The sequence below is a fragment of the Prionailurus viverrinus genome, chromosome B1 (genome assembly GCF_022837055.1).
Source record: "Prionailurus viverrinus isolate Anna chromosome B1, UM_Priviv_1.0, whole genome shotgun sequence".
In the NCBI taxonomy this organism is placed as follows: Eukaryota; Metazoa; Chordata; class Mammalia; order Carnivora; family Felidae; genus Prionailurus; species Prionailurus viverrinus.
This window is the reverse complement of record NC_062564.1, coordinates 19,943,373-19,970,677: the sequence shown is the minus strand read 5'-3', so window position 1 is coordinate 19,970,677 and position 27,305 is coordinate 19,943,373.

Here is a 27,305-nt window from a genome sequence, read left to right as displayed (position 1 = left end):
TAGTAACTGGCGAGGTAGGTACTCTTATTTTAACCACTTCACAGATGAGACAACTGAGGTAGAGAGAGTCCGTAAGTTGCCTCAGGACCTACAGCTATGCAAGTCAGAATAGAGATTCCAATCTGACCTGACTGTGGAGCACAGACATTCAACAAGCAAGTTATACATCTTTGGCCTCCTTGTTACCTTTTTTTTTTTTTTTTTTGCTGGGGCCGGGCTGGGGGCGGGGGGGCGGTGGTGTTAGTTTAAAATGATGATTATGAGTCACTGATGAATACAAATAATTTTGAAAAGCTTCAACTCTTCAATCAAAAGACATGCTGCTATCTTTGTTGGGAAAGTAGCCCCATAGCTGATATAAAATCAGTGAACAGGGATAGACAGGCTTATAATACTTGGCTTTCTGCTTGTTTCTGGAACATGCACCTGTCAGATCTAAAGTCTATTATTAACTAGGGTATATAAAAGATTCATTAATTTTGCCAGTGTTAATACTTCAGGGCTCAGCCTAAAGGATTATTTATTCAACTGAAGGCTGTTTATTATGGGGTCATTAATTGGCAATATTTATATATTATTCTGTGTTTGTTTGTTCCTGAAGCTAATTATAATTGTTAGCTATTTTAAATCGTGTTCCAAGGGATACAAATTTAGCTTTTAAATAAATAGGTCCTTAAAAATGTATCATTATATAACACTAGAGCCTCCTAGGCTGTTAAAACTCTTCTTGCAAAATAAATGTGTAACCTTAACTCCTCTAGAGCTTTTTCTTCCCATCTAGCAATCATACAAAGACTTTGCAGTCACCCTTTGTGTGGGGTTGAAAATTGGAAAAATTTGGACTGCAAATGATTGAGGCTTTAGAAAACTTTTTCTAAAGTTTGTTTATTTTGAGAGGGAGAGAGAGAGAGCACAAGTGGGGGAGGAACAGAGAGAGAAGGAGAGAGAGAATCCCAAGCAGGCTACACATTGTCAGTACAGAGCCGGACACAGGGCTCAAACCCACGAACCATGAGATCACAACTTGAGCTGAAGTTGGGCGCTTAACTGATTGAGCCACCCAGGCACCCCTGAGGCTTTTTTTTTTTTAAGTTTATTTATTTATTTTGAGGGAGGGTGAAAGAGAGCAAGTGAGTGAGCAGGGGGAGAGGTAGAGAGAGAATCTCAAGCAGGCTTCACATTGTCTACACAGAGTCTGACTCTGGGCTCAAGCTCACCAACCATGACGTCATGACCAGAGCAGGAATCAAGAGTTGGACGCTTAACCCACTGAGCTACCCAGGTGCCCCTATTGAGGCTTTTTATTTTTTTTTCTATCTCATGGCCACATCCTTAATCTTTTATGATTTCAGGGTTTGGTCCTAGCCCAGTTCTACCTTTTCTCCTTAGTCCAAGGACTGCCTGTGCTTCCTTCCTTACCTTATCTGTGTGAACTTCATGTCTGCAATAAGGTACTTTGTTCTCAGTACACTGGGATGGCAACAATGAAGACAGTGAGAAAGACAAAAACCTGATAAGCAGTGTTGTGTTAGCTCAGAAGGAATGGTGCAATGCTGCCCCATGTTTTATGTGCTAGGAGGAAAATTCTGAAAACCATGTGACTTCAGGAATGGAAGTTTTTATTGTTGCAGTATTATATTGTAATACAATTTAGATATAACCTTTCTTCAGATAAATATTTATTACTACTTACTAATTATATATTTCATTGCTGGGAAATAAGTTGACATATATGGCTGATATTTTCCAAATTAGTGTATTTTCTAGACTCCTCTTCACATTTGAACATTTTTAGATTGGAATATGTCTTAAAACTAAGGTGGATCTTTAATTTGGTACTTTATTTGTCCTTGGAAAGCTGTTATTAAATGTACTGTGTCATAATATGTATACCTCTAAATACTAAATTATCTGAAATTTGAAAGAGGGAAGAGGAAGGATAAATTGTATAGATGGAGATCAAACTGTCTCTTTGTGCTGAGTGATCTGGACTTGAGACTGCATTTAAGAACACATATATGGCCTGGGGGCCATGCATGCTTTTGCCCTATGCCAGCAGAAACACGGAAGTCTGACTCTCCTGTGAACAAGATGCTTTGAGAAAACAAAGAGCAAACCCAAGAGAGTTTATTGTCTAGTTGTCGAATTATTATACATTGCTGCCTCCTTAGAGATAAACTATGTTTCTCTCACCCTTTTCTCAACTGGGAGTGGAATGGAAGTTTTCACCCTTCTTGAGAAACTTGGAGAATTGGGCAATCTTTGTTCCTATCATTAGAATTGAGGAAAAGTGGTAAACTATACATAGTACTACCCGTGAATACACTAAACTAGGATAAACAGAAAAAAATCATGATATTGTTACTCTAAAACATCTTCAACCATTTTCCTACTTGTACACTTACAGTCGTAGAGAAATGACTTTCTGCCATGACCTTTAGTCTGTAGTGGAGATGTTGAGATGTTTCTATCACCTTTGCCCCATTTCTTACAAGAGGCATTATCGGTAATTTGGCTTGACAATTCTTCATGGTATATACCCATTGTACAGAATGATGCCACTTTTCTCAGGACAGTTTAGCATCCCTGTGATTGTGTGAAACAAAAATACCCTCATTTCTTTCTCCCAGTGGTGTCATCTGACACCCTTGTGAACCACTGAGTCTGCTTATTTGCTCCTCTTCTTGGCAGATGGACTGATTAATGCGGTGAGGTTGGTGACAGCCCAGCATTCACTGGCCATGGCTCTCTAATGGGCAGAGCTGGGGTGGGAAAATTCACTCTTTTTTTTTTCTCACTGATAAAATTAAAGATTGTTTTTTGAGAACAGTTTCAGACTCACAGCAAATACAAGGAAGTACAGAGATTTTCCATATACCCCCTGCCTCCACACATGCATATCCTCTCCCTTTGTCAACATCATCAGAGTAGTACATTTGTTACAACTGAGAAACCTACACAGACACATCATAATCACCTGAAGTCTGTAGTTTAATTGACTGGTCACCCTTGATGTTGAACATTCTATGGGTTTGGACAAATGTATAATAACATGTATCCATCATTATGGTATCATACAGCTTATTTTCACTGTCCTAAAAACCTTCTATGCTCTATCCATTTATCCTTCCCCCTCCTTCCCCCTGCCTGAACCTCTGGCAACCATTGATACATTTTTTTTTTTTACTGTGTTTATAGTTTTGCTGCTTTAGAATGACATATAGTTGGAAATGTACAGTATGTAGTTTTTGTTCGCTTAGTAATACAAATTTAAAGTACCTCCATGTTTTTTCATGGCTTGATAGCTCATTTCCTTTTAGTGCCAAATAATATTCCATTATTTGGTTGTACAACAGTTTGTTTATCCATTCACTTACTAAAGGGCATCTTGGCCGCTTCTGAGTTTTGGAAATTATGGATAAGGCTGCTACAGACATCTGTGTGCAGGTTTTTGTGTGGACATAAAATGTTTACACTTTTGGCTAAATTCTAAGGAGGGTGATTGATGGATTGTATGGTAAGAGTATACTTAGTTTTGTAAGAAACCACCAAACTGTCACCAGCTGAGACTCACTTTTCAGGCAGGACCTCTTTGTCCTTTTATGTCTTGTGCTGTGCTTTGGTGCAGCTGGCCAGGCAGCTTCTCTGCCCAGGCTCATGCAGGTCCTGTTGGTAGGTGTGTGGAGGGAGCACAGAAGTTTCCAACTCCACATTATTGTGAGTCAGAGAGTCCATTGCCTAAGAGCAGCTGGGGCCTTGCCTGCCATTTTTAATGACATGGGAACTTGGATCAGTTAATGGGTTTCATCTGCCTCTTGTCTTCTAGTTAGGTCCAAGTAGATAGGGGGATGTTTTGGGTATCTGGATCCCTATAAATCTTAGGAACTCTTCTGAAGGGTCTTTATCTAAGGCTGTTGTAAATTCCTTGGGGGCTAGGATTATGCATTACTGACTTTGTCCCCTGAAAAGCTTTGTGCCTTGTTCATTGTGGGTACTTGATCTATTCAACTGAGATAGTAGCTTACACATACTGAGTGCTTACTATATAGGCCAGGCACTGTTTTAATGGTTCCATATGGATTAACTCATTTAAAACAACTTAAAAACTCTATGAAGGTAGTTATATTTATTAGGCTACTGAATAGATGCGGACACACAGGTTCAGAGAAGTCAAGTAACTTTCTCATGATCACCCAATTAGTAAATGTCACAGCCCACATTAAAAAACTAGAAAGCCTGGTTCCAGACTGCAGAGCATGAGATAGTGCTTTCAGACAACAAAATAAAGCTGGAGATAAAAAAATAACACTTGAAAAGTACTCTCCATTTAGACTTTTTAAAAAATGATTTTTTAGTAAAAAACACTTAATGAGTGGTGGGAAGAGGTCTTGAGAGCCCATTTAGCAGGGTTATTTTCTTTTTTTTTTAATTTTTTTTTTCTTTTTCAACGTTTTATTTATTTTTGAGACAGAGAGAGACAGAGCATGAACGGGGGAGGGGCAGAGAGAGAGGGAGACACAGAATCGGAAACAGGCTCCAGGCTCTGAGCCATCAGCCCAGAGCCCGACGCGGGGCTCGAACTCACGGACCGCGAGATCATGACCTGGCTGAAGTCGGACGCTTAACCGACTGTGCCACCCAGGCGCCCCGTGCAGGGTTATTTTCAAAATAGGTGTTTTGGATCTCCTCAAGAATCATGCCCTGTTTGAGTGTGTGTGTGTGCACATGTGTGCACATGTATATAAATGTGTGTGTGTGTGTGTGTTTGTAGTGGTCCATTCCAAGACCTAGAGGAGAATGGGGTGCTCTGGGCTCTGACCCCATTTTAATTCGTTCTACATACTGCACTCCTGTGTGTGATTCCAGTTGAAGAAAACGTTCAACTACTTAAATGTTTAAAAACCCCAGCAGAACAATACCCATATTGCCTAGAGTGACTGGATTCCATTTATTTACAGAATTTTTAGTGTGAATATTTTATTTACTCTGTTAAGTATACCAGAGAATGAAAGCCACTGTGTTACCTCTTTAACAGCTAAATAATTAAAAATTAAAAATAGGTTGGATCCTTTTCCTCAGAAGTTAGTAGGCAATCTACCCGGTTGACAATAGCATATAAATACATCAAATCCTAAGTTACGGAAAGTATTTTCAAAGGAAGGAAGTTAAGATGCCAGATATTAGCAGGGAAGGTGTGCTTTGAGGTGTTTTCAATTACAGTTCTGCTTTATCTTCCATACCTTAAATGCTTAAGCCATAAAATCAGGTTATGTCCTTGCTGGTTCCTTCGGCTTCCATAGATCAGAACTTGTATTCACATATTTTCTTTGCATCCATGACCGCTTCAAGGTTCCTCTCCCTTCAAGTGCTTTGCCTGTTGGTGTTTGGGCCCCTTCAACAGATAATCCATAACTTTCCGTGCATTATATTTACCACTTCTGTTTCTGTAACGTTGTTGAATGTACTATGGGGGTAATGACCATCTTTTTGGATCTTGAATTCATAGGCTCATAACAAATAAAAGTCAAGCCTTCAAGGTCAAACGAATAGTTACCTAGATGCTTTGAGAGAATTATAAGGCAAAGTGTAGAGAAAAAGAGGCACTGTTTAGTAGCTGGTTAGATTTAGCTACAGTACAGATAAGATTTCAGAATAGATCTTTTGTTTTACTTCGACAGGCTGAAAAGGATAGAGAGTAAATTACTTAAAGATTAGAAACAAGATAAGAATCAACAAACAGATAAGAATAAACACTATACTTAGTAACAGCTGAGCCCCCAAAAGTTCTGTAGTATTCACTTAATTTATGTTGTGAATCATCACAAAATAGATTTGACATCCTACACCTTTAACATTTCAGTTCAAATCCGCTTGTGTATGGGAAAATAAATTAAACATAGATGGTTGCCTCTCTGTCCTGGGATTTAAAGAAATGGCTTAAATAAGCACCTAGCCAATGAGTTAAAGAGAATTATTCTTGGAAGAATGAGCTCTGAGAGATATTTGAAAGAGTATGCTTTTTAAAATTTTATATTTCCAATTTTACAATCATTGTATAGCTGTTTAATTTGACACTTGTATATATGTGTTTACACTAAATCCCAGCAAATTATAACAAGCCATACACTAATAGTTTCAATAGGAAATCAATCTTTATCAGTCCTAGTAATTGATTACTTAATAAATAAGTAACACTGGGAGTAGGGATTGGAGTTGGCACATTAAAACCATCAACAAAAGAATAATTATGAATGCAGTTTTTTCATTGCTCTGGAAGATTGAGTCCAAATTAACTTTTTGGTTGAAAGGAAAAGGTAAACACAGGTAGAATTGGTTAAAATGATACTGTTAAAAGTTGGTCAGTTTTTCTTTAAAAAAACAAAACCAAACCCAATTTTGTCTTACACATAGGAGTATCAATGTAGGTGTTACTTTTCTGGCAGTGTATGATATGTCTGTAAATTGAGTTATGACTAAAGATAGACACAACCATTTTGCTCCTCTCAAATTAGCTGGCATCAGATGATGATTAGTAATTGAGCAAGAAAGGTCATTCCTATGTCTGTCTTGCTTTGTGATGCAATAATTTTCAAGCCATCTGTTCTTTGGAATATTTATGTGGAGGAGATGAAGAACTCGGAGATTTATGTAGAAACTTTAGAATCCTTGCAGAGCTCATCCATAAGCCTCAGAGGACATCAGGCACATATCAGAAAACACAGGATGAAGGCAGACCAGTAATAGCCCAGAAGGAAGTGCTCCAGACGGTACCTCTCCCCTTAATACCTGACTGTGTTCTTATGTATCTAATCTTTGACAATTTTATTCAATAGGGAATTCTCAATCATCATAAATTAACTGGTAGAATCACACTATTGATAATCCAACTAGAATTCTAATCTTAAATGAAAACCAAGCCAATTTAGAGAATATAAACTCTCCTAAAATACTAAAACATGACGAAGGATGAAGTAAAGAATTCCTATTTTTCCCAAGGGCTAGAAAAACAGGAAAAGACCAGTTCAGACACCTGAAACTTTTCTTCTGGAGCTAATTTTTGTTCATTATCTCATGTTTTATGGTCAGAAGTTCGGACTGGGGGTTGACAAACACCACTTACCCAAAAGCACTTGGCTATGTCAGCTGAAACAGAGGTTGCTCGAGAGATTGCGTATTTGGTTATGCTTTGAATCAACATTTGGCCAATGTCGAAATGCCAGGAGGGAACGCAGCTGTTAGCGAGCCCAGTTTTGCTGGTGCATCCGGCAGACTCATAAGCTGTGTTTTTATGACAGGGCCTGGGTTTAATTTTCTTGGTTTGACAAAATCTGACTGTCTCTGGCAGAGCAATCTGTCCATTTGACACATTTGGCCCCGGCAGAATATGAAGAACAGGTAATGCAGCAAGGGAATTGGCAGTTTTAGAATGCTCCAGTAAGAACTGATCTTATATCAAAACGTGCAGCATTCTGGGGAAGAGGATTTGAAGGCCCATTATTTTATACTTGATCAGAGAACATACGTGATGTTCATGGTGAGTTCTTAGCTCCCCCTTACTTACATGTTGGTGAGAAAAGGTCCTGTGAGCATACAGAAAAATGAATCGGGGTTCTTTACAAACACTGCACATCAAATCTAGAAATTCTCTCGCTAATATCAGTCATTTCTTCCCTCTGCAAATCTGAGAAGTCAAATGGCTATAAAGAAGGGTATTGTCAGCCTTTTCACAGGGATCATTACTTACGAATTTACCTTGTAAAGTGTTTTGTCAAGAGTATACAAATACATAAAATGTAGGTAGATCGTTTTTCATTTTGGAAATGAAGTTGAAGATTCAGCATTACTATTTGTTCTGATTCATTTTCTCACAATGTCTAGACTCCAGTGTTATGCAGGAAGGCTTACCAACATGTTCACAATGAGCCCAAGAAAAATGCATCATGTAAACAAGTGACGCTGGACTGTAGGGGTTTATTAGTTTTGAACTAGCATGATTGTGCTCTTACACAGATGATTGAAGGGAATTGTGTTCACCAGCACCTGAAGATTTGAAACAAAAGCTAAAATAAGAATAATGCTGTTCTCACTTCCTGTCATCCCCTAGTAAAAATTTTTAATTGTTTTTGTATATGTAATACCAAGATGTAAATTATTCGTGCCTACTGTCCCTTTCCATATGATTTACTGCTTTGACTCTTTCAAAATTCCATGTCACAGATGTTTGTTTTTTCTGAAAGCTGTAAAATAAAATAATAAAAATAGCCAGCTGATTTAATTGCAGGAGACCCCAAATGTCAAAGGAGTATGCCCTTTGGTTAAATACCACAACAGCTCTTATCGTGATGAGGATTGTGGTGGGGAAGAAGTGTAAACTGGATGGTGATCCTTCCTTGTGCCTACTCTGGAAGCGGGTTGACAGGTTACCAGACTGCCTTCCACTGTTGTTAGACTCAGTTCAGCTTAAGCCTTCTCTGGGGTTTCAGATGGAGAGATTAGAACACACAACATACTTTACAGATCATTCCTGTTGTTAAAAAGTTCCAGGGACAGGCTAATCACTAGGAGATTTCAGACACAATTCATAATCTACTTCATTCTTTCTCCTTCCCCCACATGTTTGTTTGATTGTCTTTTTGTAAGTTTTTATTTTAATTCCAGTTAATGTATAGTGTTATATTAGCTTCAGGCGTACAGTACAGTGATTGAACAGATACATACATCACCTGAGGCTTATCATGACAAGTGTACTCTTTAATCCCCATCACTTATTTCCCCCATCCCCCACCCACCTCCCTTTGGTGACCATCAGTTTATTCTCTATAGTTCAGAGTCCATTTCTTGATTTCTCTCTCTCTCTCTCTCTCCTCTTGTTTCCCTTGTTTGTTTTCTTTCTTAAATTCCACATATGAGTGGAAATCATAGGATATTTGTCTTTCTTTGATTTATTTCACTTAGCATAATACTCTCTAGCTCCATTCTTGTCATTGCAGATGGCAAGATTTCATTCTTTTTAATGACTGAATAATATTCTATTGTATGTGTGTGTTTATGTGCCACATCTTCTTTATCCATTCATTAATCAGTGGACACTAGGGCTGCTTCCATATCTTGGCTCTTGCAAATAATGCTGCAATTAACATAAGGGGTCATGTATCCCTTTGAATTAGTGTCTTTGTATTTTTTGGATAAATACCCGTTAGTGCAATTGCTGGATTGTAGGGTAGTTCTACTTCTAACTTTTCGAAAACCTCCATACTGTTTTCCACAATGGCTGCACCAGTTTGCGTTCCCACCAATAGTGTGAGTGTTCTTTTTCCTTTGCATCCTTGGCAATACCTGTTGTGTCTTGTGTTGTTGATGGCCTTTATTCCACTGAGGTATGTTCCCTTTCTAAACCAACTTTGTTGAGAATTTTTATCATGAAAATGGATGTTGTAGTTTCTTATATGCTTTTTTTTTGCATCTATTGAAATGATCATATGGTTCTTATCCTTTCTTTTATTGATGTGATGTGTTACGTTGACTGATTTGCGAATATTGAACCACCCTTGCAACCCAGGAATAAATCCCACTTGATGGTGGTGAGTGCTTTTCTTAAATGTGTTTTGGATTTGGTTTGCTAGCATTTGTTGAGGATTTTTGCATCTATGTTCATCATGGATGATTTTATTTGTTTTTAAATCACTCTTTGAGGGGCGCCTGGGTGGCTCAGTCGGTTAAAGCGTCTGACTTCAGCTCAGGTCACGATCTTGCGGTCCGTGAGTTCTAGCCCCGCGTCAGGCTCTGGGCTGATGGCTCAGAGCCTGGAGCCTGCTTCTGATTCTGTCTCCCTCTCTCTCTGCCCCTGCCCTGTTCATGCTCTCTGTCTCAAAAATAAATGAAACGTCTCAATACTATACCATTTGCCAATCTGATAAGCTGGTGTGTGTGTGTGTGTGTGTGTGTGTGTGTGTGTGTGTGTGTGTGTGTTTATATTTTAAAAATGTTTCAAGGGGCGCCTGGGTGGCTCGGTCGGTTAGGCATCCGACTTCGGCTCAGGTCATGATCTCATGGTCCGTGAGCTCGAGCCCCGTGTCGGGCTCTGTGCTGACAGCTCAGAGCTTGGAGCCTGTTTCGGATTCTGTGTCTCCCTCTCTCTCTGGCCCTCCCCTGTTCATACTCTGTCTCTCTCTGTCTCAAAAATAAATAAACGTTAAAAAAAATTTTTAAAAAATGTTTCAAGTGGCAGGTACCTAGGAATTTCCTTTCAGGGTGTTATCAATCAATTATTTTAGGAATGCTTCTCAAACTTATTAATCTTGTGAAAGTTACAGTATGGGACACTCTGAGATGAGCGAGTTGTACCAATCAGAGAAACCTAGCTCATAATAAAATTGTGTTGCCTTCAGTGATTGTGACTTTTTTCTCTTAGAGGCTCAAAAACTATCCTTTCATAAGCTTTATTGAAATTAGGCAAAGGAACATTAAGCTCACTGGTCTGGTCTCTGATTCTTTGGTCCCCTTTTTTGGCTGTAGCATATTTTCAGTTTTTCTTCAACTTTTCTTGAAGAACTCATTGAAGTGCCCTGAAAGCAGCTCAGAGGCCTTACCAACAGGGAGCTGGGTGTGTTGGTGGGGTCGATTCTGTGGGCTGGCCTGCCTACACTCTGATGGACAGACATCCACACAGGATACTTGGAAGAATGAAAAGAGGAAACTGAGGCATTGGCCATGTGGGGAAAGGTGACTCTTGCAACAGTGTGCTGGAGATACTTAGTTCTTCTGGAATGCTCTGGTTAGAGGTTCAAGTATCAGATCCCTGAATGGTGACCAAAATTTGTTTCCTTGTGGTGCCAGAGATTCTGGAAGCTTTTTAGTACCCTATGATAAAACAATTTCAGTGTGTGTTAGTCTGCTCGGGTGGCCATAACAAAACCATAGACCATGTGGCTTAAGCAACAGAAATTTATTTTCTCAGAGTTTCAAAGGCTGGATTTCCAGGATCAAGGCGCAACAGGGTCAGTTTCTGGTGAGTACTCTTTCTGGCTTACAGATGACTGCCTTCTTGGTGTGCCCTCACATGGCAGGGAAGGAGCAAGCTGTCTGGTGTCTCTCCTTAGAAGGACAGTCCATTTGGATCAGGACCCTACTCTCATGGTCTTAACTACTTCTGAAAAGGCCCATCTCCAAATATGGTGACATTGGGGGTTAGTACTCCCACATACGAATTTGGGAGGCACACAATTCAGTGTATAGCACAGCTTAACCTATCAGAGGATTCTGGTTTGGGCAGTGAAGGACCTTCGTCAAAAAACATGGGGTGTCATTTCTTGTTTTAAAGCTTGAATTTGAAGCACCAGATGCTACTGGGTAATCTTCTCACCACATCTGATCTTGAATCTTTAGTATCTACTAAATATCCCATAACAGTAAGTATGGAAACAAAATAGAAGTTGAAGATTCCTAGTTTTTCTCCTTTTTTATGTCAATGTATGATTTCACATTCTGAATGAAATATATTTGGGTACAGTCTACATATAGTAAAATTAGTCCACTAATTTAAAAAATGTGTAGTAATTTTGACCATTGTATATACCCATGTAACTGCTACTTCATATTAGATGTAGAACATTTCCACCATTCCAAAACCTATCCTTTTGTCCTTTCCCAACGATAAACGAGTTTATAAATTTAAAATGTAGAATGAACCATAACCCACCCCCGGCAACCCCTCATCTAATTTCTATCATTATAGTTCAGTTTTGTCTGTTCTAGAACTTCATATAAATGGAATCAGATAGGATGTATCTTTTATTCTGGCCTCTTTCACTTCAATATTTTTGAGGCTTGTCCATGTTGTGGATTGTCTGTGTAATACATTTCTGTTTTTTGAGAAGCATTCCATTGTAGGCCATAACTTGTTTATCTGCTGACCTATTGATGTATATTTGAACTGTTGCCAGGAGTTGGCCGTAATAAATAAAACTGTGATCATTCAGATACAAGTCTTTTTGTAGACATAAGTTTTCGTTTCTCTTGTATAAATACCTCGAACTGGAATTGCATCATAATGTAAGTTTATGTGTAACTTCATAAGACACTACCAAATGTTTTCCAAGGTGGTTATAACCTATTGAATTTCCAGCAGCAATAAAAAAAAGATAGAGGTTCATGTCTTCACCAGTGCCTGCTCTTTTAGTCTTACCCTTTTAGCCATTTGTGTGAGCGTGTATAATCTCACTGCACTTTTAATTTGTATTTTCTTTGTGGCTAACGTTAAGCTCTGCTTATTTCATGTTTCCTATAGTTGATATCTAACCTAAAATCTTTCTCTCTTTACTTTTTAGTTTTTATATTTTCCCTTTATTCTGGCTTTAATATGTCTTAGGTCATGCTCATTTTCTTTCATGTGTCCTTGGTTATGCACAAGTCTTGCATTTATTATTCATAACCTTTTGAATTTGAGCTTATTAGGAAGATAATTGATATGCCTCCTTGATTTTTGAAAGTACGTCTTTATTTTCTTCCTCACAGTATAGGTTACAATAAGAGGCAGAATTCTTTGCCTTGTAGAATCATCATAGAAGCTGTTGCTTTTTCTCTTATTTTGAAATTTGCCTTGTAGATTTATTAGCTCAAGGTACAGACCACAACTCATAATTTTATCTTTCCATCATTTATTTATAATTTCAACAACAGCAACAACAAAACCTCTTGTTTACTCTGTGCTAGGCATCTTTCCAGGCAAAGGTGCTACAGCAATGAACAAAGCAAATATACAGTGTTGGAGGAAGACTGTAGATGCTTATATAACTTAGATATTTTCTATTAGCCTTTTTTTTTGCAACTTAAGTAATGTTTGATGGCTTGAACATATTTATTGAGCACTTAGGTATGCAAGGCACTGCAGGGAAACAACGGGAATGAGTAAATTCGATGAATTTTTAGTCTTATATGGGGCATAGTTACTAGTTGAGTAAAAATCACACACTGGTAATGTCACCAGGTGCGAGGAATGCCCATGTCAGGAAAACAAGGCATGGTCCTGGTGTTCATCTAGGGGCGGCAAGGAGAGGCAGAGGTTATTCAAACATTCAGACAGGGAACTAGAATCTGTAATAGGTGCTGTGAGAATGTGTAACAAGAAGATGCAACACAGTTGGTGGCATGTGGTGTTCAGGAAAGACCTTGCGGAAGGAGTAAAATCTGAGACCAGCAGATCTAAGAATCAACCAAATCGAAAGGAGAGAACATCAAGACCCTCATCCAGAGTGAGATGACGTGTTGGAGAAGCTGGTGAAGGCTACTGTGGTTGCACTTGGAGAAGAAAACACACAAACATTAGTTTCGTTCTTCAGTGCCCTGCAATCTGGCTTTGGCCTAGAATTTTCTACAGCAATTGATCCTGCCACAGTCAACGGTGATCTTCTAGCTGTGAAATCCAGTGGGTATGTTTCGTTCTTCATATTACTTAGACTATTTCCAACACTTACCACTCCCTCCAATATGAAACTTCTGCCTTGGTTTTAGGATGCCACCACTCATTATCCTTCTACATCCCCGTGACCCCTTCTCAGTCTACGCTTATGAATGACATATGAGTCTCCTCAGATTTGGGCTGCTACTTTCCGGTGCTCTGCCTTTCCCCATATAGTCATGCGTGATGTCATGGTGTGTGATGTCTCTACACCAGGAGAGGGCTGTGTCTGCTTCAGAAATTACAGTGGCTGCAATGGGTCTCTAAGATTTTAGAAGTCATTGTATATTCGTTTCAGCTATATAAAATTATTTTCCTCCTATTTTATGTTTCTAACCTAAGTTGACCCTGCTAATCAAAGTTTTATATTAATTAATTAATTAATTTTTAGGGAGGGAAGGAGAGAGAAAGAAAAAGAGAGAAAGAATTTTAAGCAGGCTCCATGCCCAGTGTGGAGCCTCACATGGGGCTCGATACCATGACCGTGAGATCATGACCTGAGCCAAAATCAAGAGTTGGATGTTTAACTGACTCAGCTACCTGGGCGCCCCAAATTTTATTCTTATTTTTTACTTAAAATGTAAGCCAGGAACTGTATTAGATACTGTGGAATAAGACTCTAAAGTTTTCTGCTGTAATTGTCCTCTGGACTCAGCTCACAGGGATCTTTTCCTGGAAATTTTCTTGAACCTTGATACTTTGCTAGGTAGTCTCATTATGAGGCCTTATATTACCATGTGCTTTCCTCCTGCATGTTTTATAACACACTGGAAGCATGAGTTTTTTGTTTTGTTTTGTTTTGTTTTGTTTTTTATCTTCCTTTCCAAGTTGGGAAGCCCCTCCTTCATATATCCACAATGCCAATGCCAATCCAGTGCCTGCTACAGAGCAGGTACCTAATACACACACATTCCTATCCTCATTATTCACATGTTTTGTATTTCAAATTTGCCTAACCACTAAAATTAATTTGTAATAACAAAATCAATAATCCTGGTGCTTTTTCAGTCTTTCAGAGACTTGTGCAGTGTAGTGAAAAATTTGGGTTTCCTGATATGCACGTTTTCAGCTGGGGTTGAATAAGGAGGCACTCTGCCTTCTCATTTTCACTCTCACACTAAACAACTGTCCTTACAGTCTATATAGTATCATTTTTTTTGTTGCGTTTTGTGCTTTTTGTTAGGACTTTATTGCTTAAAATGTCCCTCAAATGTAGTTTTTCTTTTCTTTTTCTTTTTCTTTTTCTTTTCTTTTCTTTTTTTTACTCTTTTCTTTTCTTTTCTTTTCTTTTCTTTTCTTTCTTTTGAGCAAGAGTGAGCAGGGGAGGGACAGAGGGGGAGAGAGAGAGAAAGTTTTAATCCTAGCATGGACCCCAATGTGGGGCTGGATCTCCCCACTCTGGGATCATGACCTGAGCCAAAATCAAGATAAACCAACTGAGCCACTCCTGTGTGCTGAGTGTAGTTCTGAAGCACTGTCTAGAGTTCCTAAGTCCAAAGAAACTGTGATGTGCCTTTTGGAAAAAATACAGTGTGACAGGAAATCTTTATTCTGGCATGACATTTTAGTATTGTTGGGTGTGAGTTTGTTAATGAATTAAAAATATATATTAAGTAAGGTGTTTTCAAACATAAACACATACACAACATGGTTATGTATCGATAAAAATGTTGACAACAGTGTTGTGACCTAAGACTTATAGGAATTAACCCTGTATTTTCCCGAGGAGTTCAGTAGTTGCTGATTCAGTGTTTGCAGTGACTTCGTAGAACCTATGTAACTATAGCAAATAATGAGAATCATTTGTGTCTTGTGAAAAGGCAATTAGAGAAATAACATGCAAAAAATTTTCAAAAGAAGGAGAGACAATATCTTCTTGAAGATACCAGGATATGTTATATAAGGGAGCTGCTGTTTGTGATAATCCTTAAATAAAGTGTAAACTTGAATATGTAGAGCTGGCTCTAAGGGAATTATAATAGAAGGTAAGAAAACAAAGTCAGAGGTTAGGGAATGTTGAGGAATTTCTAGGTAGTTGAACTTAAGCATAGCAAACAGATTAGAAAGTTAGTGCCATATTTTGTTGAATCTCAAGTGGGAAAGTAAAATCTGATTTATTTAGCAGCCATTACTCATTCAGCATTCAGCCTTGGGGCTTAAAATAGTGCCTTACATCCTTTCCTATCTTTCCAGTTAAATATCTATTAAGATTAAAAAACAAAGCCAAAATTCACAATAACACACAAAGTAGGTCCAATGATCAACACTGCCAGACTTTGGAAGGAGTTTCCAGCAAGCAGAAGACCATTAGGATGAATTGCTTCCTGGAAACAAGAACAGAGTTGCTCGTCCTGATTAAGACATGTAAGGTCTTTAACTAGGCAGTCATCTCTTCCATGTAAATGTTGCTTTTGGACCAGCCGGCACACTATCCCTTCTTCCTTTAGAAACACCAACATGCTGTAGGCTCAGAAAACAAGTGAGGAAAAAGAAAAGAAAGTGTGGGATACTACCCAAAGCAATGTACATATTCAATGCAATCCCTATCAAAATAACACCAGCATTCTTCACAGAGCTAGAACAAATAATCCTAAAATTTGTATGGAACCAGAAAAGACCCCCAAATAGCCCAAGCAATCTTGAAAAAGAAAATCAAAGCAGGAGGCATCACAATCGCAGACTTCAAGCTATACTACAAAGCTGAAATCATCAAGACAGTATGGTACTGGCACAAGAACAGACCCTCAGATCAATGGAATAGAATAGAGAACACAGAAATGGACCCACAAACGTATGGCCAACTAATCTTTGAGAAAGCAGGAAAGCGTATCCAATGGAATAAAGACAGTCTCTTCAGCAAGTGGTGCTGGAAAAACTGGACAGGGACATGCAGAAGAATGAACCTGGACCACTTTCTTACACCATACACAAAAATAAACTCAAAATGGATGAAAGACCTCCATGTAAGACAGGAAGCCATCAAAATCCTTGAGGAGAAAGCAGGCAAAAACCTCTTTGATCTTTGCCGCAGCAACTTCTTACTCAACATGTCTCCGGAGGCAAGGGAAACAAAAGCAAAAATGAACTACTGGGACCTCATCAAAATAAAAAGCCTCTGCACAGCGAAGGAAACAACAGCAAAACTAAAAGGCAACTGACAGAATGGGAGAAGATATTTGCAAACGACTATCAGATCAAGGGTTAGTATCCAAAATTGAGAAAGAACCTATCAAATTCATCACCCAAAAAACACAAATAATCCAGTGAAGAAATGGGCAAAAGACATGAATAGACACTTCTCCAAAGAAGACATCCAGATGGCCAACTGACACATGAAAAAATGCTCAACTTCACTCATCATCAGGGAAATACAAATCAAAACCACAATAAGATACCAACTAACACCTGTCAGAATGGCTGACATTAACAACTCAGGCAACAACAGATGTTGGCGAGGATGTGGAGAAAGAGGATCTTTTTTGCAATGTTGGTGGGAAGGCAAACTGGTGCAACCACTCTGGAAACCAGTATGGAGGTTCATCAAAAAGCTAAAAATAGAACTACCCTGGGGCGCCTGGGTGGCGCAGTTGGTTAAGCATCCGACTTCAGCCAGGTCACGATCTCGCGGTCCGGGAGTTCGAGCCCCACATCAGGCTCTGGGCTGATGGCTCAGAGCCTGGAGCCTGTTTCCGATTCTGTGTCTCCCTCTCTCTCTGCCCCTCCCCCGTTCATGCTCTGTCTCTCTCTGTCCCCAAAATAAATAAATGTTGAAAAAAAAATTTGAAAAAAAAAAAAAATTGAACTACCCTATGACCCAGCAATTGCACTACTAGGCATTTATCCACAGGATATGGATGTGCTGTTTCAAAGGGACACACGCACTCCCATGTTTATAGCAGCACTATCAACAATAGCCAAAGTATGGAAAGAGCCCAAATGTCCATCAATGGATGAATAGATAAAATGTGGTATATATATACAATGGAGTATTACTCGGCAATCAAAAAGAATGAAATCTTGCCATTTGCAACTGGGTGGATGGAACTTGAGGGTATTATGCTAAGTGAAATTAGTCAATCAGAGAGAGACAAATATCATATGACTTCACTCATATAAGGACTTTAAGAGACAAAACAGATGAACATAAGGGAAGGGAAGCCAAAATATTATAAAAACAGGGAGGGGGACAAAACAGAAGAGACTCATAAATATGGAGAACAAACTGAGGGTTCCTGGAGGGGTTATGGGAGGGGGGATGGGCTAAATGGGTAAGGGGCATTAAGGAATGCACTCCTGAAATCACTGTTGCACTATATGCTAACTAATTTGGGTGTAAATTATTAAAAAAAAAACATTAAAAGAAAAAAAGAAGGAAGTGTGGGAATGGCATTATCACATTGCAATAAATCTGGGTTGTGTGTTTTTTCTGCCTTAGATGCTAACAATTGACCTAGAGGTCAGGCACATAAACAATTGGGCTTTTACAGCAGAGGCGTGAATGGGCAAAAAAGCAGGGACAGTTGAAAATCCTAAAGAGGATGTTCACATGGGAAAGGCAATGGTGGAGAGGAACTGTGAACTCACAGGTGAGCACATAGGGATGGAGAACTAATGCCTCAAGCTCACTCCCCTCCCTCCACCTGAGTTGCTGTCCCTTCCTGAATCCAACCAGAATCCAGAAGGCTAAGGAGCCTTTTGATTTAGTCTACAAGGGCATGCAGGAGGGTAGAGAATAGTGGAGAATGAATCTGAAATCACTAAAGGGGAGAACATACACATATACTATGTTTACACTCTAATATATCTAAGCTATTAAGTTTCTTAAAACCCATTGCACAGTATAATGTAAAGTATAATTCAATTTAAACTTTGGTAGGCCAGTATCCCAGATTTCTATTAATGGCTATTATTAATTGCTGAATCAGTTATTAAGACTGATTAATTCCCTTTAGATTTAAGAGAACAGTCAAATCATCAGTATTCAGTAGCTTACAGTTAAGACTGCCTAAAGGTAGAATGCTTGGCTCTTTGAATATATTAGTTCTCTATTCCCTTGGTCCTGAATAAGAGAATGCCATGGTCTGGAGACTGTCCTGAGTGAGGAAATAACTAAGTGAAATTGTTCTAATGCTAAGTCAGGAGACTTCCTGTTAGACCTTACTCTTGATGTATAAAAAGCTTAGAAGTCATCACTCTGTCCTTTCACTGAGAAGCTGAACATAGTGAAGAGCAGTGACTTTTTTTTTTTTTTTTTTGATCCAGTGGGGAACTGAGGTCCCAGGGCAAACCTCTATCCTGAAATCTGGAGAAATAGGTGAATATAAAAAAATCAGTCAAGATCAGCTTAAAAGCATCAGCAGTCATAAACTTGTAGGGATGCTTAAATGCTAATTTTTATAAATTGCTAGAGGATGAATGTAGACTAATTTGCGAGTAAGAAAGTGCTGGGGAGTCTCCACACTCTAGATGGAACTTGGAATCCCACCAGGATCTCGTGGTGAAGAGCTGAGAGAAGGCTGTTGTGGTTCTGGCACAGGTAGGATAAGAGTTATTCTTATGAAATATGCCCGGAGCCTTCTCTGTAACAAAGGCCCAGTATCCAGGGACAAAGACTATCGGGGAATTATCCTGCCTGGGGACTCCAGCCCCTCCTAACCATCCTCTATCACAACTGAGGAAGGGAAGGAGAGCCAAGGAACATTAATGAAAGTGAACATTGATGGTTAACACTGAGATTTAATCATGAGATTCTAGAATGAATCCTGTCCCCCAAACCTTAGCACTACACCAACAGGGCTCTAGTATAGTAACAGTGGATTACAGCTGAGCTGAAAGACACGGACTATCTGTGGAGCAATTCTTAAGGAAACACAAAGACAACTAGAGACATACATAAAGAACTCTAGAGGAATTTGAAGCCTTGGGTGTCTATGGTCACAGCAAATAGTAAACATAGCTCAACTTCTAGCCAGGTTAATATAAACCCTCATACTAAAGGGTATGCAGATCTATATCTATGTCTGGTTTTCAACAAAAAATTGTAAGACATGCTAAAAAACAGTAAGAAGAGACAAAGCAAACATCAGAATGAAACTCAGAATGATGCAGATTTTGGAATTAGCACACTGAATGGAAAATAATTATGAACCGTATGTTAAGGGCTCTAATAAAAAGGTGGTCAACAGGTAAAAACAGAGGGATAATGATACCAGAGAAGTAGCAATCAAATAATCAAAAGAAAGTCTAAGAAATCAAAAATATAGTAAAAGAAATGAAGAATGCCTCTGAGCTTATGGGTAGATGAGCTCAGGTTCACCTCAGGTTCACCTGAGGAAAACACTAGTGGACTTGAATATGTATCATTAGAAACGTCTAAACTAAAATGCAGAGAGAAAAAGAACAATTACAAAAAAATGGGAACATTCAAGAATTGTGGGACAAAAGATACAATATACATTGACTTAGATTATCAGAAGGAGAAAAAAAACATGGTAGAGGAAATATTTAATGACAGCTGAGAATTTCTCAAAATTGGAGATATCAAATCACAAATCTGGTTAGCTCAGAGAACACCAGAAGGATAGATATAAATACAAATCTACACCCAGAGTTGTTAAATTAATATTGTGGAAAACAAAGAGTAAGTCTTAAAAGAAGCACAGGTACTGAGGTCATTGATGGACGGACTAATATAAATAACATAAATAATATAAATAATGGCTCTGAAACAAACATTATAAGTAGTTCTTCAGGAAGAAGAAAAATGATAGGTCCAAAACATGTATCTACATAAAGCAAGGAAGAGCATCGGAGTAGGAGTCAGAGGAGGTAAAACTTCTTTTACTTTTCATATTGTTAATTGATCTAAAAGAGTATAGCCCTTAAAGTAATAATAATAACACTATATCTAAAAGTAGAGCCTTTAAAGTAATGATAATAATAACACAGTATAATAACAAAGTAATAATAATAACAACATGTGGCAGCATATGGTTAAGTGAAATAAATGATAGAGTATTAGTCTGCTCTGGCTGCTATAATAAAGTACCGCCTATTGGGTGGCTAAACAACAGGCATTTATTTCTCCCAGTTCTGGAAACTGGGAAGTGTAAGACGAAGGTGCTGGCTGATTTGATTCCTGGTGGAGGTCCTCTTCTTGGATTATAGATGGCTGCTTTCTGTGTCCTCATGTGGCTGAGGGAGAGAGGGAGAGAGAGCGAACTCTGTTTTTTCTTTCTTTGCTTTCTTTTCCCCATTATAAAATCATACCTCCACTCTCATGACTCCTTCTAAATGCAATTAACACCCAAAGACCCTGTCTCCAAATATCATCACATTGGAGGTGAGGGCTTCGACAGAGCGATTTGTGCAGTGTGGGGGTGGGAAGGAAGGACATGACTCAGTTCATAGAAGGTAGCAGTGTCATAAGGGATACAAGGGAGCTATTAGAAATTCTTTTACAAGGTACTTGAAGTGGTATAGTGCTATTTGAAAATGCAACTGGCTTAATTAAAAGATACATTACAAAATTGAAGACATCCACAACAATTAAAAAAATGATTGTTGATATGCTTGGAGAGATGATAAAATAGAATCATACAAAATGCTCGGTTAAAATGAGAGAAGGCACAAAAAGAGGGTAAACAGAAAGAAAACACAAATGCAAGGAAGGAATAGAATCCTTACAAACATCTTAGGTATTAATCCAATTGTATCAATCATCCCTTTAAATCTTAATGGTCTAAACACACTATTAAAGAGACAGATTATCAGAATAGATAAAAAAAAAAAATAAGACCCAACTATGTGTTGTCTTTCTGAATCCCATTTAAATATAAAACTCATGTAAGAAGTAAAAGGAAGCAGGAAGATTTACAAGGCCAACTGTGAACACTATGTTTATGGCAGAAGTTTAAGTTATGGAGTCAGAGTTACACGCTGTTGCTTTTATAGTTGGGAAATCCAGGGAATCCAGCATTCACCAAAATCCTTTTTTTTCCATTCACCAAAATTCTGATGCTGCCAGGAAATAGAATTAATGCCACTTTTAGCATTAATTAAGTCTTAGGGATAGTAATTTCATAGCTCCACTTAAAAAACCAAACATCAAAATACAGTAGATTAATTCTTCAGAGTTATCCACAATTCGTGTTCAGTGATATTTTAGATCACATTTGTCTTGAAGAATAAAAGAAGACTAATGTGACAAGCAGCAAAAAAACCCAAAATAAATTGATTAACGTCCTCCTTCTTTTACTGTTTTAAAGCTGGCTACATTAGTTGTGAGGCCCTACCCTTTAGAATTAGTGATTTCATTTGGGTATCAAAAGTAAAGTCACTTTGTATGATAAGGAATCACGAAGACATTTATTCTGACTTTTAGAGAAGTACAGTTGTACATTCCAGCAGCTGACATGATGTTCTTTCTTATGACACTCCTCTGATTATTGTTTCGAAGTGCCACCCACAGATTACTCTTCTCCTTGTCTTGTCAAGAAACGATGTTGAAAATATGAAAGGTTGCTAAGTGCTTTTGTGGGAATAACAAGGCAAAATACACTATTTAAAATTTTTTCCATTCCAGAAAATAAAAGAGCACATCATGTCACATCTCTCCATTTATAATCTTACAATGCACATCTTGCTAAAATGTATTTTATTGAAAGGATTCCTTCTTTTAGAGGAAGTAACACATATATTCCACCTTGACTTTAATACATAATTTCCTTGAAGTGACATTTTAATAATTTAGAATATTTTTTTTATATGCCAGACTAAATGTTGGAAAACTGTTTAATCGGGCCATAAGCACATTGGGTATATAAGCACAGCTTGTATTTAAAGGAAGTTTAACTACTCTGTAGCTGTTGATAAATTTCTCATTGAAATGAGCCTCACATTAAAGAACATTTCAGGTATATAACATACTTTGTGATGCTCTGTGCGTGTATTGTTAATATAAAAAGATTCAGAAGACATTCCTGAATTCTTGTGCTGTGTAAGTGAATGACCGTGATTGCACCAAGAAATTCATTTGTCATACTGCAGGCTTCCTGATTCCTAGAGTGGAGATGATGTATTGAATAGTTTCTTTGTCCATCTATTTGGTGATGGAATAAGCATACATATATATCATATATACATAATAAACATATTCTCTGTGTGTACTTATATCTGTGAGTGTGTGTGTGTGTGTGTGTGTGTGTGTGTGTGTGTCTTCTGTTCCTGGAGTAATCCTTGTTGCTATATAGTACCTTAGTCTATAACCTAGTATAAAACCTTAGTATATAACCTAGTATAAAACCTAGCCTGTTTTAGTGTGGTGCTGACCAAGTAGTATTAGGGAAATATAGCTTGGCTCACAGAAGGTCTAACAATAACCAGAGAAATTTCTCTTTGCTTCCCTCTTCTAGGGAAAATATAAGTAAATACCCAAGCTGGAATTTTGCACAGTGCTGTTTATTTTAAATATGTACCAGTAGGCTCCATATGCAGCTTTGTTTCACTTCATTTCTGGGATAAGTGACCTACATCTACACTGTGAAATTTTCTAAAGTCTCAAGATCCAAAACTGTTATATGAAAACAACGTGTTACTCAATCGGTGATTTTATGAGACAGCATCATCTGTATGTTTACAAACACTGACCGAGGTTAAAAGCAAGTGAGAAGGGAGCTGCCAGTCTATAGCCAATCGCAGTTTGCACCAACAAGGAATTGGCAGTCTCAGCTGAGGCCATGCTGGAACTAAAGGTTGCTGACTCTTTCACTAGAATTCAGTGTGACCGCCCTGTCATCTGCTTGAGGCATGAACATTTTAGTTATAAGAAGAGTTCCTATCTCATAGAACTCTTTAACCTGGATGTTCCTTAAAATCACTACTTTATGAAACTGTGCCAGGATTTTTCCTTACTAAGGTTCCAAGAGGTATCAACGGGGGAGTGCCATTCATTACTCCAGACGAGCCAAACCAAAGTCTTGAATATTTAATATTTTATTTGTCTTGGAAAAGTGAGCCACCGGTACAAGATAAGTCAGGGGCGTGTTGCAGTACCAGAGAGTAAAGAAGGGCTCAGGAAAACCTAAAAGGATGAGGACAGGCCATAGGGACACAGGAGCCAAGCAGAAATAGTGAACTCTCAATTGCCAAAGATGGAACAGTTTAAGTGACAAAATAGACAATGTAGTATTAGATCATAATAACCAAAAGTATACAATAAATATCCATGTGTCTATACTGATATAAAAATGATTACAAATAAATGAATGAGGTAGAAGTTACAGAAGACCTCCAAATAATAGATGTAATTATTTCACTTTAGAGAACATACAGCTTTAATCCCCCTCATCCCTCCCCCACCCACCACAGGCTGACCTCAGTGACTCAACTCTATAGAGTAGGGAGTGAAAAAAAAATGGTAGTGCCAGATTGGGAGAACCTAGCACAAACTACCTTAAATGAGTGGTAAAAATTTTCATGTGCAGTGATGTCATGTGGATATCATCTATTCCTGATAGGATGTAACAGTAAAAACACTTCATCCCTATGATATTCTCCCCATATCTGTTCATGACAATGACATCAGGCAAACCCACACTGGGGGGTTTTATGTGGGATAGGTGATCAGTACACCTCAAGATTCTCCAGGTCATGAAAAATTAAGGAAAGGCTAGGGAACTGTCACAGGTAAGATAGAATGTGGAAGACAGGACACCTGAATGCATTGTAATGCCCTCCGTTGGTTATTGGAATAGAAAGATGACATTGATCAAAAAAAAAAAAACTATTTGCAGTTTAGTGGATAATAATAAAGTAATACAAGTAAAAAAAATAATAAGGCCAATCAAAAGATATGTCCATGTCCTAATCCCTGGAATTTGTGATGTTACCTTACTTGGAAAAAGTATCTTTGCAGACGTAATTAAGGATCTCCAGATAAGATCACTCTGGATTATCTGGCTGGCTTAAATCCAGTGGCGAGTTTCTTAAAAGAGAAGCACAGAGAGATGTACAGAGATGAGAAGGCGGCAGTGTGACCGTGGAGGCAGGGATTGGAAATTGGAGCCACAAACCAAAAAATTCCAGCAACCACCAAAGGTGGAAAGAGGTAAAAAGTAGAATCTCCCCACCAAGGTCTTTAGAGGGAGTGTGGCCCTGGGGATACCTTGATTTTGTTCTCTGGCCTCCAGAACTGTGGGAGAAGAAATGTCAGTTGTTTTAAGCTACAAGTTTGTGATAATTTGTTATAGCAGCCTTAGGAAAGTAGTATGGTACCAATGTTCATTTCTTGTTTTGAGCGATGTGCTGTGAAAATGTAAAATGTTAATAATAAAGGAAAGTAGATGAGGGGTATATAGGAGCTCTCTTTACTCTCTTTCCAACTTTTCTGGAAATCTAAAATTACTCCAATATAAAAAGTTTATTAAAAAACCCCACAATTCAACAGAAAGATACATATAAATTTTAATTGTACTTTGTTATGAGTCAAACTTGATACTTCTTTGAATAATGTGACTACTGTGCCATTAGAGATATCTTACAAATGAAAACAAACATTTACAGGGGCACTTGGGTGGCTCAGTCGGTTGAGTGTCTGACTTTGGTTCAGGTCATGATCTCACGGCTCGTGATTTCGAGCCCCACATCAGGCTCTGTGCTGACAGCTTAGAGCCTGGAGTCTGCTTCGGATTCTGTGTCCCTCCCTCGCTCATGCTGTGTGTGTGTCTCTCTCTCTCTTAAGAAAAAAATAAAATAGTAAAAAAAAAAATTAAAAAACATTTATAGGAAAGAAATCTTTGTCTTTTTTTTCTTTAAAGGTATTTTATTTTTTTTATTTTTTGATCATTTTTAAGAGAGAGAGAGAGAGAGTGAGCTGGGGAAGGGCAGAGAGAGAGGGAGACACAGAACTCAAAGCAGGCTCCAAGTTCTGCACTGTCAGCACAGGGCCTGAAGTGGGGCTCGAACTCATGAACCAAAATTGGATGCTTAAGTGACTGAGCCACCCAGGCGCCCCAAGAAATCTTTCAAATGGGAAACATTGTTTTAGTAAATGCCAGGTTTGGAACAATACACTTGCATATTTGGATTTCATTGTGTTTCAGAGCTACGGTAGTTTTCCTCTGCTTTGTAGTTGATTAAGGTGAGTGACCTTAACCAGTGGTAGAAATGATGCTTAAGCCAAGTATCACTTGACCTTCAATAATACATAAATTTTCTCTATCCTGTTTCCCTAATTCCTTGATAACCCATCAGGATTAACCGTGATCCAAATCAATTAGATTTTCTTGTGTCTCCCTTCTTTTAATTAAAAGTACATGACTCAGATTTGGCAAGGAAAGCAAAAACACTTTGTACAAGTTTCTTTAATTAAAAAAAATATGGAAATTGTCATCATGACCACCTAACACTGCTCAGACCACAGAAGAACCATTTAGGTATCATCAGCCAGCCCAAGGAATGGCCTGTAAAATCAGGATTTGACTTTAAGTATATGAACGACTCAGGAAAGAATTTGAGGGTTACTGCAGTATTTCATAAGGATGCGATGGCTTCAGTTAAGGCCAGCATTTAGACCCTAAAGAACGTCAACCATTGAATTTCTCTGTGGGTTAAACAGAAAGAACTGCTGAGCTAAAAGGGTCAGTTAAATATCTAGAACAAGTGCTTAACACTCGGGACAAAAAAGAGAATCTGGTTTTTGACAGCATATTGGTAGCTGTAAAGCACCACAGATAGCCTTACAGCTATTTCTGAGTTATCATCGGTACCTCATTGATGACGTTGTGAAGCGTCTGTGGATTCATCACACTCTCAGCTCCACTTACTGCTTCGCTCAAGATGGGTTATGACATGTTATGTAGAGAACGCAACATAACATTTTTTTTTTTATGAAAGGATTTGGCTACTTAATTCATATCTAGTAAAAAATGACCAGAAATAACTCTTACAAAATTTTATAGGGGAAATTAAAACATTCAAGACCAAGTATTGAGAATAATAGATATCATTTTTAATTTAGTAATTATAAAGCAATGCTTTTATGAGAGAAAGCCTAATCATACCTTGATTAATGCATGATTTTTTTAAATGAGTTTTCTTAGTTCAGAAAACGCAAACCAATTCCTTTTAAGGATGAGAGTTCTTGATTTATTATTTGTGAGAAAGTAATTTTTAAATCTGTAGACTCTGGTTTTTATGTAGGTATATTTGGCCAAAGTGCCCTTATTTCCCATTAAAAGCCCCTAATTATGCTTTGAGGAAACAAAAGACTCTTAGATTGTTAAAACAAAAAGAAACAAACAAACAAAAAGAAACAAAAAACCCACTGTAAAATGATTCAGGCTGATAGCTAAATCAAGCAAGCAAGCAAGCAAGCAAGCCTAGCCTATTATTTGAATAATCAACCTTTGAAATGTATGTAGTAAACCCATGGCCAAGAAAAAGGTTCTCTCATGAAATATTATGAAACAAAACATACTGGTGACATGTCTCCTCTAATTTTCACACTCATAGGGCCCGCTTACTGTCAATCAGTGACATTTACTGTGTGTGCCTAGTGTTCTCTGAGTTCTAGTGAAGACCTACCTGAGGGTGGCCTAAAAGAGAGTATATGACATTTTCACCTTCAAGGTGTCTAAATTCTATTCTTTTCTCTTCCTTCCTTCCACCCTACCTCCCTTCCTTCCTTCCTCCCTTCTCCTCCCCTCTCTTAAAATTATTTAAAAAATTTTTATGTTTATTTATATATTTCGAGAGGGAGCGAGCAAGCAGGGGAAGAGCAGAGAGAGAGGGAGAATCCCAAGCAGGCTTTGAACTGTCAGTGCAGAGTCTAAGTGGGAGCTGGAACTCA